At 41.3% G+C, this 19,126-nt stretch overlaps 1 protein-coding gene and 1 long non-coding RNA gene across 2 annotated transcripts in view; both read left to right on the top strand.

The window, feature by feature from the left end:
- Positions 1-19,126, top strand: part of ccdc40 (coiled-coil domain 40 molecular ruler complex subunit) — a 313,416-nt gene that overhangs the window by 244,714 nt on the left and 49,576 nt on the right. The window lies entirely within an intron of this gene.
- Positions 15,570-17,389, top strand: LOC137792849 (uncharacterized). Its single transcript, XR_011078167.1, has 3 exons — positions 15,570-15,687; positions 16,455-16,580; positions 17,292-17,389. It is a non-coding gene; the product is annotated as an uncharacterized lncRNA (long non-coding RNA).

Below are 19,126 nucleotides of genomic sequence, written 5' to 3'. Positions count from 1 at the left end.
CATTTCTTGCGTTTTAATGTGTAATGCAGTTTTTTTGTGTTTTTTTTTTAACAATTTGCCTTCAAGGACACTATTTGAAAGTCAGCAGCCAAACAGCAATCTGCAGACGAGAATAAAGAATGACATTCTTTGTATAATTTGGATATCTTCCATGTTGGCTTATTGTTTGTCTTTGATTTTCTGACATCATTAATGAATGCAGTGATTGTACATGCAGACTAGTAATTATTGAAGTGTGTCAGCGTGTCCTTGAATGCATCTCCAATAAGAGTTTTGAAGCTTGCGGTCATATTATCACACAGCAATAGTTTGTGATGTATTACTTATCTCAATCAAGTTGCCTTTGCATTTAATTGTCACACTGTTAAATGAATGTATTGATGCGCCTCCATGCTGAGAAATCAGTCTACAAAGTTATGATGTATCTGGGAAACTGGTCACCACTAAAATTGAGACATGATTTGTAGTCAATGGACACAGTTTAATCAAGCTGTGGTTTCAACTGCTAGCTCAAGAAGCAACTTTGACAATAATGAATACAGAACTGTTTTCACTACAACTCTACTTAAATAAACCTTAATAAATTTTCACTGCAGATTTTTAGACACTTTGGGAAAAAAACAGACATAAGCAATCGTGAAACAAGAATTGATAAGTGATACTACGTGGAATGCTGTCATAATTAATATTATTATTTCCACCTGTATTTTTCCATCAAAATGTTTGTATTTGTGGTCTATATTTGTTTGTATTTTGGTCTAAGGTCTATATTGTTATTTGTTGACTGTAATGTGTTTTTCACATTACAGTAGTTTCTCTACTGACCTCCAAGAGATGAAAAAGATCAGTGGCATGATTTGTTTTGAGTAAAACCTTCAAAAGTTACTTTGACTAAATCTTTGCTCTTTCACTTTATAAATTTCAATTTAATTTGGTTGAGTTGATTCGCAAATTCTTTTTAAAGAATATGGAGAAAAAAAATGGTCGAGGAGACGCAGGCAGCTTTGTTCTACAGAGAGAGTTTGAGGTACATATATGCATAATAAAAAACTCCAACCCCTGATATTTCCCCTGCATCTTATCTTACGCTCTCGTTGGCTTGAGGCCGTCGCTGCTGTCATTGATGGTCCAAACTTGCCGGTTTACAAGTTGACAAAATTAGCTGATAAACATGGAATTCTTGTTTCAGTTAAAATCATTCTCTGTAAGCTAATCATTCTCTATTTAAAGCTGCCAGAATCAATAGTATTATATAAATAATGAATCACACTGCAAGACCTTTCCCTTCTAGTGACATGTAGGGAATCATCATCCAACTCTACACCATACAACGTTTTATTATATTTTAACTCACTGTTTTGACACATCTAAAATGTATTAATTCAGTCTTACTGGAACACAAAGGAGAATTTAGCAGCTGAAAAGCAATTTATGTCCTTCAGGTTTTGGTAGAGAGAGACAAAAGAGAGAGATAGACAGACACACCAGAAACATGTTGACACTTCTTTGTGTAAATAACACTGCATCAACTTCACAAAGTGATCATTTGTATAAGTTGTCTTCACAGCTTGTTGTGTTCCCCTAACTGTCTAAACAAATGAATTAATAGAAATTAGCCTGTGCCCTCATTTGAACACGTGAGATTGTATTCATCACATAGAGGGCGTGGTGTGTGTCACTCTGCCCTCATCATGCTCGTAGGGCCACATGCTTCTTGCAGACAATAAATGAAGTGAAGTGAATAAATGAAGTCGAAGTGTGAAGTTGCACCTGCTTTGCATCCACAGTAACCTTCACCTCTATCCTCATACATTAGTTTATATTTTACCCTCCACCCTCCGTTTCCACTTCCTCAACCCTCCCCCGCCACTCATCCTGGTATTTAGCCTCCCTAGCTCTGCCTCCATGTTACTCTCTCCTTACATCCTTTCCTCTACGTTCCTGCACCTTATTTTTTTTTTTTTATCTCTCTCTCCCCTCCCTCCGTTACCCCCCTCAGGTTTAATGAAGTCTGCTCTTGTGTAATCTTCCTGCGATCAGGCCCTCTCACCTCCCCTCTCTGACTCAGGTGTGTACTCCAACAGAGAGCCATTGTTCTCCAGATCCTCCGCTGAAGCCTGCCTGGCACAAGCACACACCTGCAACCAACAAAGAGGCCTTTATTCACCTTACACACACGTGAGCACACACACGCACGTGAACTCTCACTCGACACGGCGACACGCAGGAGGACGATCTCTCCGGGCAGCATCTGAATACAGAGGGATCGAAATCACCTCTCGTTATCTCCGGTGCAAGAATGAAAAAAAAGAGAAAGTGGCCGGGTGAGGGAGGAAAAGGAGGGAGTGACGGGAGGAAAACTGCACAGATAACATGGCCAAGTTGTTTGCACAAGCTGGTGTAAGATTTGATTACATCGGACAGAGGATCCGCTCGGTCGGTGCACAGAGGAGGAGGGAGGAGCAGTGGTGCACTCTGGTACAACGAGCCAGTGGCAACTTACGGTTAATGTTTAGTACGTATCCGTGACAGAGACATAACTCTATTTGCATTCTCTTGCTCATAGTTTGACTTAACATGCTCTCAGGCGACGCGTCTCAAAAATCAAAGCTGATCTCTGCTACATACAAGAAAGACGGGGGGATTTCCAATACACCTGCTGCAGTTCATGTTGAGGGAAATAGCTAACTAATCCTCCTTTTCCTGCGTCTACCGCTGAAACCTGAAGTCAATGTGCCCCTTAGGGCGGAAAGGGGGAAAGGGACGATGACAACAGGGGCAGAAGGGAAAGAAAAGAGGGGACAGAATGAAGGAAAAAGCAAAAGAAGGGGTGGGGTGGAGTAGAAGGCAGAGGAGCTACGACAAGATAAAAGGGGAAAAATAAGAGGTAATAGAAGAAGGGAAGGCAGAGTAAAGGAAGGAGCTCTGTCTCCTGTTGCTGAGATGTCACATCGGCATCACCTGTTAGCGGGCGCAGGCCTGCAGGCAGGCTTTTTATGGTCTCAGATATCAGTGCATGTGTGTGTGCATGTGTGAGAGAAACGTGGAGTCAGCTCTCGTTGTGATAGGATTTCACCTCACCGTGTAAAGTAAACACACCGTCTTGCCGGAGGATGACACGCAGACACCAGGTTGAACCTATCCACCATCCTTCAGGTTAGATAGTGAGTGAGTGAGGTGTGTTTTTTATGTTACAGCTGCACTGATCTTCATATCTTTACATTAACGGACTCAAAGGCGGAGAGAAGGTTGTTCAAGACATGGCAAGTCCCGTAACACTGTTAGGGTGTGTGCACAGTGTCTTCCACAGTGTAGCTATACACAGGAGTGTTATTGTTTCCTGTATAAGGGAGTGACTGGGGCAAAATTAGGAGATCAGATTGTTTGACATCGCACCAAAAGAAGTTCACAACCTCAGCTTTCCAGTTCCAGTTATTTGCCTGAACTCCAATTTGTAATGGGAACACTGTAAAGTTGTGAAGTATTTTGAGAATAATCTAAGTGGGTTATATCCCTCTCTGACGTTGGAACATGGGGAAATGGGTGGGATATGAGTGAAGAGGAGGGGTATGGGTGTGGGGATGGGGGTATAGGAGGCCTTTTGTAATTTTACATGTGACAGGAGCGAAGCGAGGGATGGAAATAGAACAATGGAAGAAATGCTGAGCTTCTGAGGAGGCCCTCAAAGACTTCCAACTCAGAGGCTGATAAAAGCCCTTCTACTTCATATCCCAGCACCCCCTCTTCTGTCTCTCAGACACACACACACACACACACACACACACACACACACAGATACACAGACACACACCCACACACACGCAGCTCTCTAAAGAGAATATCTTCAAGCTTTGTGCGCGTGCTGCTGAGCGACAGATCGCCAGGGTATGACAACGATGATGGTTTCAAGCTGAGGAGACGTCTTGAAACGGAGTCACGGCAGTGTCACATCCTGATCGTGGCGTGATGAAAGTAGAGTAAACATGGTAAACATGCCAGGAGATTTTGGTCAAAACTCTGAGAGCGAGCAATACAATAGGAGGATGCGAGTGTCTGAAAAGTGAAACAGTCTCTATCCACAGTTGGGTTGACAGTGGACTAACTCTAAACTGTCTCTATGGCTCAGCCTTTGGGAATACGATTCTTTGTGTTGTAATAAGGTGAAGAATAAGTAAAAAAATAAAAAAATAAAAGACTACTCTCTTCATATATATAAATCTATAGAAATAAAACAATTCAGACACTTTATTTTGTCATATCTACGACTTGCGAAACTAAATAAAGAAAACTACTTTCATACACCATGATTTATAGAGACAATGACACAATTAGAAAAGTAAGTTGACATGAAATATGTTTTGAGAAAATAAGGGGCAAGTGTACACATTCGTCTTATTGTTGCTTTTCTTCGGACCAACACAATACTGTTTTGTTTCATTACCTTGTACGATATACTGTGTACTATATTGCTGTACTAATTTATCAAACATGTAATGTATTACTGCAATCACTCAATTACTGCCTTTGAAGTAGTAGTCACACACTATAAATCCTCTGTGTTTAAGTTTATACAAGCAGTGAGCCTAAGAAACTTAAGGAGTCGCCCCCTGCTGGCTATGAGAAAGAATGCAAGTTTAAGACATTGGCTTCACTTTTCAGACCCAGGGCCAAGATGTGGGAAGGATTCACACACCTTCTGAACAAAACCTGAGATTGGCTAGCTGGCGACCTACGAAGACACACCATGTATACCAGACAATTTAGGATTAAGCAAGATGAGTAATTCTTCTATTTTAGCAGCAGCTAGCTATTTCCCCAATCTAAAAAAACACCTGATTGTGTGAAAAGTGTGATGTGTTTCCTGTGCCTGTGAGTTTATTTAGTGCCTGCACTTCATGCTGTTGCTGCAGAAGTTTCTCCCTTCATATCTTTCTTGGTCCCTTTTTTTCTGAGCCATGTTGAGAGGGGAAGCTAATTAGAGTTGCGCAGCTTTGTAAATTGAGGAGTAGGGGGGATAGTTAGCTGGCGGACTCATGGCGGCTCCCTGTGACATGATTGATTTGGACTGTCACAGCGCTCAGCTGGGTGTCATTGCGTGGCGACAAATAAAGGATTACATCGTCTCGCGGTAACTACCCCCTGCCAACGCCGCCACCATTGTTTGTCCCACATCAAAGCACAAAGAAGGCACATTAGCATTTTTAATCAAAGGCAAGGTTGGGCACTGTGCAGGCAGCCAGCGCTGGATTGTTACTTTAATCTCTGGGTGCCCCCACTTCTCTATTTAAACTGATCTCACCCAAAACACTGGATACACACACACACATACACACACAGACCATCACTACACACACACTTAGACAAACACACATTCACTCATAAAAGGGCCATGCCGGGGGTTACCGCGTGACCCGTTGGTAGAAAATTAACGAGACCCATCTTCAGTCAGACTTCAATTAGCACTTGAGAGTTTGCCCTCATTTCGCTTGACAAAAGTCTGTGCTTTTTTTCAAAATCCTTTTTTTTTTTTTTTTTTTTTTTAGCTCAGCTCAAATGAGGGCCATCAGAGGGGCCAGAATACAATTGTCCTCCCCTGCCTTGTGTATGGCCTCCTCTAAAACATGCAGATGGATAATTAGGGCTATACTCCTGGTGAGAGGACAAAGATGATGCTAATTCCATTCATAAAGGGGTCTTCCGCTAATTACACACAGAGTTACTCTCTCTACTGGGTGAACAATTGCACAGCTGAGTGGTTAAGGTTAAAGGGAGCAGCGTTCATGTTTGGAATCAAACGAGATTAGCTCTGATTGGTGTGTCCCTTCAGCCCTCACAGGAATAATTTACCTAATAAAGTACCTGAACTACCTTGTTTTTGGAGTCAGCCTTAAAAGGAACACAAAATAAGTAGAAGTCTCTGTTGACAATTTTCATGTTTGGGCACAATCCTTTTTATTTTATTTTGAATTTTGTGCACACAAAATGGCTCACAGCCTCTCTTTTGTCTGTGTCTGTGTCTAAATAACGAGTGACTCATTAATCATAAGATGGAAGAATGAAAGAGATGAAAACAGCAGCATAGAGATTGGAAACAGAAGTGAGAAATGTTTTAAGGCAACATTTCTCATTTTTAAAGCTGGGTCTCTCTTGATGGAAATTCAAACTTGGACATTAAGCAATCATTAAAATCGTTATGAACATTTGTATTGTTTCACTCCAATTGGGAATTTGTTTTTTTCTAGCATCAATGCACCATCAATCTTGGTCACACCTAATTTCCCATAAACCTGTGCTTTAAAAAAATTTTTTTTTTAAGTATTAACAAAAACGGATGATTATGACAAGAGTTGTTGCACTGGATTGCTTTGGAAAAAAACTAAAATCAAATATTATCTTGAAAATTTGACATAATTGAGTGGAATAGAGAACTGAAACCATAAACGTATAGGATGAGACTGAAAACCCGTCTGCTTTCAACCCTCTTTAAGTCCTAAACACATCGCAACACCTCATCTATCAAGTGAAGCTTCAACGAGACATTGCAGCACCACCTATTGAAAGGCTGTATTTATAGAAGGCAAATGAAGGACTGAACTGTGCAAGCGTCTGATTTTGAATGTCCATTCACAAACAGCTGGAGGGATGTAAACATAGCGGTGCCCTCCGTATGGAGAATGTGTAGCATCAGCTCATAAATGACAGGTTTTAAAATAACACAAGACCACTGAGGAGCATCGCAGTGCGGAGCGGGATCGAACACAACTTGTGATCTAAGAGGAGACAGAGACATCTCCTGCTGTAAAAAGTGTAGCCGGATTGGATCGTGAGGGAAAAGCGCAACCATTTCATAGGGTTATTGAGAGGAAATGGTGATGACAAGGAGCATGTTTTCCACCCAGACAGAGTGGATTTAGCCAAGGTAACGGAGAGAAGTTCACCAGCTGAAACAAAGCGATAAATTCTGCGCGTTGACCTCATTCTCTTTAAGGTCATATCATACATTAGTGGGCTAATGTGTCTTGTAGCAAGTCAAGTATATTGTGAATTGCTCCAGACATGAAGACTGTTTAGTGCAGACACTGATTACAGGAAAAATGGAAATCTCATTCAAAGGCTTGTGTCACTAATTGATGACATGTTCCCGGTAAAGCTGGGTAAGAAGGAGGAAAAGTGATGACAAGATGACAAAAGAAAACTGCGTTGAAAAACTTTGAGAGTAATTTTACTTCTCGTCTCCCTCCCTCTCTGCCGCTCCATCCTCCAAACATCCCTCCCACCTGTCTCTCTTTCTGCAGAAGTTCATAAAGTCAAAGCATCCGTACTTTCACACAGGATGAACGCTGTTTCTGTCTCAACTCCTCAAACATGAAACGCAAATGGTATGTAAATGTCGTCTTTGATTCTGTTTAATGTATCCGGGGTACAAGGTGCAAAGAATGAAAGAGTCTTTTCCTCTCTGCCTATCAAGCGTTACGGTACACCTTTACAGGACAGTGGACCTCCTGCTGGGAGGATAATAGGAAGAAATTGTTTTGCTATGAGATGAAGTGATAAAGGGAAAAGTATGATTTTTCAAAGACTTTGCCGCTCCTCTTCAACACCCTCCACGCGTTCCTTCTGGAGTGCATGAGAGAGAAATTGTCGAGCACTAATTGAGTGATAGCTGATTGTTGAAGTGTTCATCTTTGATGTTTTTCTCTTTTTTCTGGGCATGTAAATGAAACATCAAGAAAGTGCCGGATGTTTTGCCAGAAATTAGGAGGAAGTTGGAGTTTGAAGGAGGATACTTTGCATGTGCGTGTGTGTGTGTGTGTGTGTGTGTGTGTGTGTGTGTGTGTGTGTGAGAGAGAGAGAGAGAGAGAGAGACATGGTGCACGAGGAGCAGGCACATCAAAATACTTCTGTGTATTAAAGAAGAAAGCTGACCCACTCTGGTTTACTGCAATAGTATACAGATCCAATATCAATACACAGGACCAATACACTCAGGTCAAATTACTCCCTGACAAATAAGAAATGTCCATCAACAAAGTATACTTAACCATTGGTTTTATATTGGTTATGACAGTATTACATTCACCAAAGTAACTTACCTTTTTCACAGCAGACATTTGGGCTTTTCATAAGGAAAAGTAGGTAATTGATGAGATGAAAGTGCTTTCTACTTTGGTGGGTTCTGTTATTGTGCATGCCGGCTCAATATCATGGCTTATTGGAAACATAATAGAATTGAGTCATTGCTAAAATCATTTATTTCACCTTTGTTTTTCAAAATGTCCGCTTTGCAAAAGGGCTATTGACATGACTCAAACACAGACTGTCAACAGCAGTTATGTTTTAGTTATAAATTTAACCAAAAATACAACTATGATTGTTGAGACAATGCCATAGTGAGCATAGGTCTCCATGGATACAGTTGGCACAAAACCTCTTTAAATCCTGGAAAGAGCACCTTTGGGTTTCCAAAGATATTAGCTCGAAATATTGCAAAAAAAAAGTCCCGGTTTAAAAAAAATGAAAATGCAGTTATGTTATGTTAATGATGTGTCTCCATGAATTTAGATCAGCACACCCAGACTTCTGATCTGTGTGGTACTTTCTAGGAAGTGAGAGTCTAAAAGTTGTATTTTCTATTTAAAAAAAAAAGGTTGTGCATTAACACTATTGCTGTATAGCTGCGGCACAATGACAAAGAAAGTTTAACTTTGTGAGTCACTCTTTCAACATCATTCTAGAATAAATGCTAATGTTTTACACTGCACTTGAACTGCTTGTATCCACACCAACAAAGACGGCATGTGACTAGACTGGCAGGCCTGATCCAGCTGGGCTTGACAGCAGAGCACACATGAAAGAAAGGGATGGAGGGATGGAGTGGTGAGAGCAGGGAGAAAAGCAAGAGATGAACAGAAACACACACTGGGATCCTGCTGTTCACAGCAGCAGGTGCAAAGGCAAGGGAGGGGAGGAGATGGGGGAGGGGGAGGGAGGTGGAGAAAAAGAGCATGTGAGGGGTGTGGAGGGGGGGCTAACATATGGGGAGCATTCACTGAATCAAACTCAGTGCTTTTATAAGCCAATGAGACGGCGTCCCTGCATGGGTTCCCTGCTCGCTACCACGAGGCTTTTCATTATGATCCATTGAACTTAGGCGCTCTGATGACGCTCTGGACTGTGAGAGGCAGTAAAGGTAACACCAACAACAGCAGGAAGGCACACCCTTAACTCTCTGCTGCCCGCTGTGCGAAGGTAAAAAAAAAAAAAAAGAAAAGAAAAAAGAAGCGGAGACAGCAGCGAGTCGCTGTCGATTGCAAAGACACATCAAGAAATACCTTTTGACCGGGTTGAAGATTGTGAGTGCAGCCTTTTCAAATAGCATGCTGTAATTCTTTCATGCAATTGGAAATATGTGATCCGTGTGTTCACTTTCTGCCCGCTTGCTCCTTTCTGCAGGCTGAGGGTCACACCCAGTTCTGCAAGCACCAAACATAATAGTTTCAGAGAAAATTTGGTCTTAAAACCTTAAAATCATGGATTAAAAAAAGCTATGCGTTGAGGCTTTTAACAGTGGCGTTCTTGTGTTTTCATGACAAATACAAGTGGGTGTATTTTCATGTAAAAAGGCTGCAGAAAGTGCCACCTTTTTCATTGGTTACACTGTTGTACTATGGCGTAAAATGGGATAACTAACCACCTGAACCAGTGCTAACATCTGTGCCAGCACTCCCCTGAGCTAGCTTGTACCCTAACAAAGATTTTTCAAAAAACCCCAGAGTAGGGGAGATGGAGCAGGGAATATATCAAATTACAGTACATCAGTCTTGAGCGGAGGCATCTTTCTTGAAGACTGGGCGTTGACAGACAGCAGGAGAACAGGCAAGGGAGGATAGCTGAGGATCTTTGCCTTTGATGAGACATAACAATATCCAAATCCCCGACCGCCTCTTATTTAAGTTACTGAGGACTCTAAAAAAGGGAAGTTCTTCCAAAGTCGCTCAGAAGCTTGTGCGCTTTATAGGTGAAGGGAGGGAATGGAGGGAGCAAGATGTAGAAGGGTGGGGGAAAGAAGATAATGTTTATGCATTAGATTTTCAAAGCACTTTTTTCTGCAAGGAAATTCAGATTCAAAGGTGTACTTCTCGCAGGAAGATCTAAAGGATTCTTTCTCCCTCTCCCTGTTATTGCTTGAGTGACAAAGTCTCTCTGTAGCTTAGCCAAGACTTTGTATGCACATGGTAACTGAGCGTGAGTAGGCCCTACATAGCTACAGTACATCCACCAAGGGGATTGATTGATGTATAAGTGTATATTTTATATATAATATTTTCTACGCTCAAACTAAGAATTTGACATCAAAGAGAACAGTAACGCTAAAGTAACACCTCGGCTAGGCAATCAAATGCTACCGTTAACGCGAGTCAAGCACTCTGTCGCCCACAAGCAATGCCACTGTGCTCACAAAGGAGTCTGAAACGTGTGCTGGCGCTTATCACTCCAAAATTCAAACGCATCGCAGCAATATTTGCTGGGAGTTTTTTTTTTTTTTAAAGTGGAAGTTCGAACTCCCAAACTTGAGAGCTGAAGGAGCTGAGATGAGAGCGCGAGTGTGCATGTGTGTGTGCATGCTCGCGTCGGATAGTTGCTGAGCGCAGCATTCGTACATAAGTGTGATTAAAAATTCAAATGAGCGCCTTTTAGAATCGATAGAAGGCTTTGAGGCTCCGTAATGAGGCTGATATATGAAGTTTAAACATTCGGAGCCGCTAGAAGTGCCACCGTGGAAAAAGAGACAGAAGAGAAAAGGGAGGGAGGCAAAGAAAAAGGGGAAGATTTGTGGCTTTGATGCAGGGATATGACCGTGGGGCATGGCTGGTTGGCTGGTGCTGGCTGGTACTGGGATCCGGAGCACTTTCACAATGTTTGCAACGTTCCCCAAGACACCATTTCGAGCAATCCCTCGCCAACAATCCACGACAAACTGGGAGGAAGAAGGGAGAGAAGCGGAAGGAGAAGGGGAAGCAGAAGCGGAGAAATCATGTAAAGAAAAAGGAAAAAAAGTGGATGGAGCCGGAGAAAGCGGCACAGAGTGGATAAGGAAGGGGGAGAGGGAGTTGAAAGAAGAGTGATCACGGAGGTAGAGGAGGGGAACAATGAGAATGACAAAGAAGGGCATACTATCAGTTCTCCATATAGACCCTTCAATCAGATATATGTACAAACACAGACACACTAGCACAAGTAGCAAAAGGGGACAGGCGGAGACGGTAGTAGTTCCCATGCCACTGTGTGTGTGTGTGTGTGTGTGTGTGTGTGTGTGTGTGTGTGTGTGTGTGACCGCAATCGGATGCGGACACAGACAGACACACACTTCTATCTCTGGAAGCAGTGGGAGTCTAGTGCCACTTTGAACTTGCCTACCATTAAAAGCCTGACAGAGTTTTGAAGAGGCCTATTGAAAGGGAACCTGTGCATTTATGATGTAAATGTATTTTTTTCAAGCCTTTCTTCTTCTCCCTCCCGCCCCTTTTTTATTTTGACAGCCTTTGAAATTTGTCATATGCACATCCAATTTAACAGCCAGAAAAGACTCCTTTGGCCCCCTTTTCTCTTTTTTTTCTTGCAACAATCCATTTTCATATCAGCTTGAAAGGAACTGGCTGAATATTTTCGCTTGATTTTCTTTAATGTGATCATCACTGTTTCAGTCGCTCAACGTGTTGAAGTTATATTCTTTTAGTAAGGTAATTTTCTGTCAGATTTACTCTCATAACCAATTCTTCAAAGGAGGGGAAACAAGCAATTTCTCAAACGTACAACAACTTGTGCAGTCCTTGCGTATAGCCTCCGCGCTTACTTTAAACTGGCTGTTTTAACCTTTCCTTTTATTTCAGGCAGACGTCCTCTTTACCTGCTCTGAATTCTAGCATTTGAACAGTTATACATGTTTCTTCTAACCCTCTTTAAGCTCCAGATTAGTGGTTATACTGAGTCAACCGGTGGCATGAATGGTCCCCATTAGATTGTCTGTATCAGACAAGGTTGAGGACAATGTAAGGCTCAATGTCTGTGTTGTGGTGAACCATCAGCCCAATATCTGTAAGATTTAATCACATAAGTTCCTATTGGATGACGCTGCACCTCATGATTTATGTCCGATGCCAATGTCATAGTATAAATAATTAATTTGACCTTTTATGTCGAAAGGCAGAAAGTACCGGTCTGCCGGTTGTCACCAATGAAATTCTCCAATCTTTTACAAAAAATATGGCTGTGTTATTCATATGGGAAACTGTTTTTGCGTTTAAATCTGGTTCTTGCTAACTGAGCTACAGTGTGGAAAGTGAGCAGTAATTACAGTAACGCATCACATGACGCAGGTGAAAGCCTTTACAACAGCAATGGTAATGTTGTGTTGTATTTAGTGCCTTAAAACTGTACATTTAAAAAGTCACTGTGAAACCTCAGAAAAGTTCTCCTAGTCCTATTTTTCACCAAAAAAATACCTTTTCCTGTGTTCTGGACATTATTATCAATTATCTGCTTGAAAAAATGCCGCCACTTCTCACACGCTTAGTTCATGCAAAGTTGGAATAGTGGCTGTGAACTCCCTAATCAAAAATAGACACAAAAATATACTTATTTCCCCCTTATAACTCATCAATATGAAATCATCATGTACCCACTCCAGCAAAGGGAGCTGTGTGTACATGTGTTTGTTCCACGACGCAGCACTGGTTGAATGAGGAGGGGTGCTGTGTTGAGCAGTGTATGAGAGGAGGTTCATGACAGCTGGAGACTAACCGCACTTCACACGCTATCCCACCTGTTGGTACTCCCACCCCCCTCTCTCACACACACACTCAATATGAAGATTTCTTAATTTAGTCAAGATAATTCCATTGTGCTATTGAATCTCTTTTACAAGGGGTTCCTGGTCAATATGTCAGTTTAAAGGTTTCACACACATATGAAAACATAACTAAAAGCATAAAATTTCACATAAGATACATGCAAAGTTGGCTCGCTCACACACTCTCACACACGCTCGTCTAAAAACTAGAGGCTTCTAAACCATAATGTCTTATGTCACGGTGACTATATACGGTCAGTAGTTTGTTTAGAAGTGAATGTTATGATGTGCACTGAGGTGTCTGTTTTAGGAAACATGGACATTAAAAAGCATACAAGGCATAATGTACAAAAAAATTTAGAACATTCTGTGTGACTTCAAGACAAAAAGAAAAAAAAAGTCTAGAAATTACTCACAAATAACAAAAATCTATCATCTCAACCTGATTGATCCCTGCTTCCTTACATGCCGGCAGTAGACAGCGGCAGCACAGTGTGGTGACGTTCTCTCAACAAGTGAAGCGACACTTTTAGACATAAGATAGCCATTAGAGTTGATGTGTATCTTACTTCAGTGGGGGACCACCTATAGGTTGAGAAAGATACGTTGTGCTGTATCCTTCACTTATCCACTGACACACACTCGCACGCTGTGTTGTTGTGCCCATCTGTGGTGGCTGAGTCTTAATAAAGCCTAATCCCTGTTGTGCATCCTCTCTCTGTTCCACAACTCCTGCTGCTTGTCTGTCTCAAGAGTGTCGTAATTTACTGTCACAGAACTCCTCAAACCGGCCACCACACCGAGCGCTGAGGGGGACGGGAGACTAGGTAACACAGATCAGTGTCAAAAAAGAAGGGAAAAAAACATCCCTACTTCCCCTTCTGAGGGGGAGAAAACAAATTAAAAAAATAAATAAAGCCTTAAAAAGAGGTGGGGAAAGAAACTGTTTTTCACCGACTCAAACACACGCAGCAGTTCGCCCAGCTTTGTTTAGGTTTCTTCTGTTTTTCCAGAGAAGAGAACAAGAAGGGAGGAAAAATTGCTAGGTGGTTGTCAACGGTTGAAGCTGCAGCCGCACCTGGCATCGCACGACTCGTCTTTGATCACTTGTCGAGTGAAATTCCGCCACTGGATTAAAGTGAAGGAGGGGGCAGCCGAGGGTGGGAGGACTAGAAAGAGTGACAAAGAAGGAAAATAGAGAGAGGACGACTTGTCTGAAACGTAGCCCTGTGTATTCTGTGACTTTAATGTTGCATTCACTGCCCTGTTGGCTGTAATTAAAATCAGCATGAATTGTTGAATCTGTCTAAAGCCAACCCACTCTATTCAGGCCCGACTTACTGTTCAAGCTTTGTGTTTCCACTTGCATGCCGAGGGAGAAATATCCCCGTTGGGAATACAACACTCGGCCATTTAAATATCTTTAGTTAGAATTCAGTTCATGGTAGTAAGATCGTGCTCATCCGTGTATTGGAAGTGAAGGGAAAAAGATGAAGATTTTGAAAAAAAGAGACAGCGAGAGAGGAAATGTAATCCACATATAAACCTCCGTTAGAAAAGAATGTAAGAGGCCTGCGACAGTATTTCTTCATGTGTGAGTCGGTGGAGAAATGCTCATGTGGAAACATGAATATACAAGTGCATCTGTACTGTAAGTACATTACATTTACACAACCTAAGATGCAAATAAATATAGATTTTAAATTTAAAAAAAGGTTACATCATTTTATAGAAATTCAAATGGATTCAAAGGATGAAGCTCAAGATATTTTATATTTATAGTCATGTCTTATGTCATGTAACATGTCTATTTATTTCTAATTTTACGTCACAATGAACAATTAAGTTCATTTTTTTGTAAAATTAGCCCCATCACACTACACACATACAGAACACATTCAAAACAAAGAAGAAAAGAACAAATGGCAATGCCTCCATCCATTTATCTATTTTCTTCACTTTGTCTCCTGAGAGTGTTAATCTTTAAAAGCACAATACACATGCAGTTGGTATGAGCAATGCTTCTTGTTGCAAGTTTTTTAAGCAAGAGTAAAGTTGGGGCCTTTTATTCTGTGGACTATGTGACTAGAGGATTTTTGGATCATATTTCCACAATATAGAATATCACCAGTTTCATTAAGGACTTAAAGCAATGCGAACAGATTTTCAAGATGCAATTGTTTTCCTACGTTATTATTAGCGTATCAGTATGATACAGACTTTAAAACTCTACTAAACTTTGTGTTTATCCCCTCAGGTTAGATTATACAGCCACTATTAGCACCATCGTGTTTAAAACTGAAGAATCTGTATGCTTTTAAACAGTCTAGTTTAGTTTCAATGTTTCTCTCTCGCCTGTTGCCTTCCCCGTGACCCCTCATAATGTGTGGCAGCTGACGATCACACACTGCAGCCCTGCTGTGTGACAGTAAAGCACCAGTTAAGAACCTCTTTCCAACATGCCGGGACATCCAAGCTAAACTGTTAGCGATACTGAGTTAACACCTAGCGTGGGAGCCATGACATGGCGCTGTTGCTTTCAATGGTGGGAGCGACCTTGAGTGAAGCGCGAGGAATTCCCTCCACTTGACAGCTGGCCCTCGCTTATGCCCTTGAGTTAGCATGTGCTAATGCTGTCAGACATGTTTGGGAAGAGAACTGCTGGCATGCTAATCTGCGCTATGTTTGCCACAAGGCTAAGCTGAGCCGTCCGTGGCATGTACAGGGAGGTGTTGATAGTAGTGCTACCAGTTGTTCAATCCTCCACTGGGGTGGTACTGGGAGATGAAAGGGGGACAGAGATTTTCCAGGTTGGCGTGGACAGCAACAGCAACTGGGTGAGTCGGTGGCGGGAGGGGCAGTGATCGTGGCAGCTGTTTTAAAGGCGATATCTCATGGGACGCGTTCGGACACCCACATGTTTCAGAGTAGGCTACGTGTGTCAGACAAGGGGTATCCTTGTCCACAGTCAAGAAGAAGTAACAGAATTAATCCGTGAACACATAATAAAACGCATGAATTCTGACATTGCTCTTGTACTTGAGACAAGCCTGTAAAATGTTGATAATATCTAATATCAAATATCTTGTTTTCTTAGACCAATTTGATGACAATTTGAATCAAAGCTTAAACGTATTATTTTTTTTTTTAATAGATATTATGCGAGGAGACACACATTAGGGTTAGAGGACAACACTTACATCCCACAGTCAAACATGAATGGGGAAATATGACTTGCACTTGATCATGGACCAAAGAGATGCACAACTCTTTCTCACAGAGGTTTGACCTTCCTTCTTGCCTTAAATTGCAGAACTAATCAATAAAAATAAGTGGGGAGCGTAGTATATTATTGTCTTCACTGCCAGACCACAAACCCAATAAACATCAACAACAACTGGAACATTTTCAAATTATGTTAAAACGTGTTCAATCAAGGCAAATAGTATTTTCATATTGATACATCTTTACTTATATGACACATTGCAGCAAACATGTTGCCTTTAATTTGTTAAGTAATCCAACATATGAAGTCGTCCTAATGAAACATAATGAACTCGTAGTAAATTACTCGAACTTGGCTGGTTTTGTAATTTTTTGGCAGGACCAGCAGATGGCAGCAGACACTCTTCATGAACCTTCAGTGTCTTCGTCCTCTCACCGTGAGCAGGTTCTGAAAATGTAGCCCTAAGATGCATGTAGGCATGGCCCGTTTGGCCAAAGTTGTGAGGTAACTTTCTCCATAATGTTTTCAGTTGCATATTTGCATTAAATGATTATACAGAGAGTTGTTTCAATTTTTTGCCGGCCCTCATTTATATATGTGAGGGAGACAAAATAAAAGAAACATCTATCATGCAATACAAGCAAAGAAAAGTTTGGCTGCAAGCTATTATATCCAGCATCCCGCTGCCAGAGTGAAGTCCAGTGGACGACATGCTGAATTGCAACGCTCATAAGCTTGAACGTGTCGCATGTTCAAATTGCACCAAGTTCAACAAAGCACTCCTATGGGTCTTAATCAATACAATCGATATAAGTTTGAAGTAGATCAGATGAGCGGTTCTTGAGTTATGCAAAGAACACACAGACAGACAGAGCTTCCTTGCTTCATATCTAGATGTTGATGCACATGTGTGTGTGTGTGTCTTGATGCATCCATGCAGGTGCAGTCATGCAGCGGTGTGGTAACCTCTAAAAGTCCTTCCCTCTTCGCCTTGGTTTCATGGGAACCTGTGTGCAGCTAATCCTCCTTTTGGCTGGAGAGGGCTTCTCCAAACAAATCATCCGGCCCTAAGACCCACTGCTCCTCAAGTGGGATCCTGGCTCTCTTTACCAAGCCTCGCCAAAAAACCTTTCTTCTCTTTTCTCTCATATGCTTCACATAAAACAGCTAGCTACCGTGAGGCAAATCCTCTCGCCTCTGTCTCTTTTCTTCTAGGAGCAAGGGAAGGAGAAAGGAATAGGGTGTGGATAAGCCTAGCCAGCAGGAGATTGTCAAGTTGAGGAACTACGATGACCTGTTTTGGATGAGCGGTGAGACTGAATAATGGGCACTGGTAAAGGGCTCATTGTTTGATAGGGAGAGGAAAGTGAGGATAAAAGGGTGGATCTCAGTACTTTCATATGGCTTCTTCTGCTTTGTTATTTTGCGTCACAGTAGATTAAAGTAGTATAAAGATCCATCTGTTTACAGTACCTATCTATCTATCTTCTAAACGCCGCACTTTCTGTGACGGCTCCATTCTGTTTTTGTCCAGGACACCTTGGAGTGTATCACTGTATCACAGTATTCATCTGGGGCCACTTTACTGTCATAAAGCTAAGCAGCATTCAAATCATCATTTACCATCATCCATCATTTATACTTTGGAGACCTTTATACTGCAGCAGTCCACCAGCTGGGACCTTCTGTCTCTCTCTCTGTTCATGTTGTTCATATAGATATCTATTACATGTATGTATGTATGTATGTATGTATGTATGTATGTATGTATGTATGTATGTATGTATGTATGTATGTATGTATGTATGTCTGTATTATTACTATTATAGTTATTATTATTATCATTATGATTATAATGATGATGATTATTTTTATTATTGTTCTTCTTCTTCTTCTTCTTCTTATTATTATTATTATATCTATTGTGACTTGAAGGGCACTATTCGGTTAAGTGTTTTGGTAAATGCGGGATCCAATTTTTTTTTTTACCATTATTATTGAAATTCTAATAATTAACTGAATCATAGTGTCTGTGTTTTAATCTAAAACACAGACACGTATACACATACGCACACACACACATACACACAAACACACACACGCTCGTGCACACACACAACCACAAACCCACACACACCCACAAACCCACCCACACACACACACACACACACACACACACACACACACACACACACACACACACACACACACACACACACACACACACAGGCAATGCAACAGGAGAGTTCACCTAACACTTGCCTCACCCTCACACGTTCAACACCACCACCCTGCTTGTGACCACAGGGTGCAATGTGATACTGTGACACACATGTTGCACAGCTACTCATCTGCTGATAGAATAACATTAATGTCCATGCAGTATATACAGTCATATGTGAGTCAGGATGCTGGTCCTGTGTCCAAGAACCAAAGAGTTGAAGCAAGTCAGCTCAACTGAAACCATCCAACCTTCACCATCAGTTTTCACAGGAGTTCCTGATATCTGTGTACAAAAAGTTTCTCGCCACCATTTTAATCTTTTAAAAGATTAAAATTAATTTTTGATCATGTAATTACGAGTTTCCTTTTTTCACCTAAACATTTAGGAAATAGAGGCTACGAAAAAGTTACAGCTCTGGGGCTATGATGTGAATGTGTGTATCTGATCACAGCAATTTTCTCCTATTCTCTTCAGCAAAGCTGCTGTAACTCTGTATGTGATCAGTAACAATGGAGCCATTCTTATATCAGTTAACATGAATGTTTGGGGTTTGTTATCATGCATTCTGCCATGTTTTTCTCTAGAATTGTTAATGCATGTTGTATGTACAGTTCAAAGTTGCCACAGGTGTTGGTTTTTGTGGTTTTACTCATTAGTGTCCAAATCACACAGACTTCTTTGGACAGATTCATAACTTTGCAAAATTCTTCACCTGTCATTAAAGAGCTATAGTTGCTCCTGCAGAGATGATCCCCACACAAAATGTAGTAAACTCTGAGGCAAATTCTTCATATGTACTTTTCTTGTATCTTTCCTCGGGCCCTTT

The sequence above is a fragment of the Clinocottus analis genome, unplaced genomic scaffold (assembly GCF_023055335.1).
Source record: "Clinocottus analis isolate CAN_PGR_092001 unplaced genomic scaffold, fCliAna1.0.p SCAF_22, whole genome shotgun sequence".
In the NCBI taxonomy this organism is placed as follows: domain Eukaryota; kingdom Metazoa; phylum Chordata; class Actinopteri; order Perciformes; family Cottidae; genus Clinocottus; species Clinocottus analis.
The sequence above is the reverse complement of the archived record's forward strand: the minus strand, read 5'-3'. Positions and strand labels throughout refer to the sequence as shown.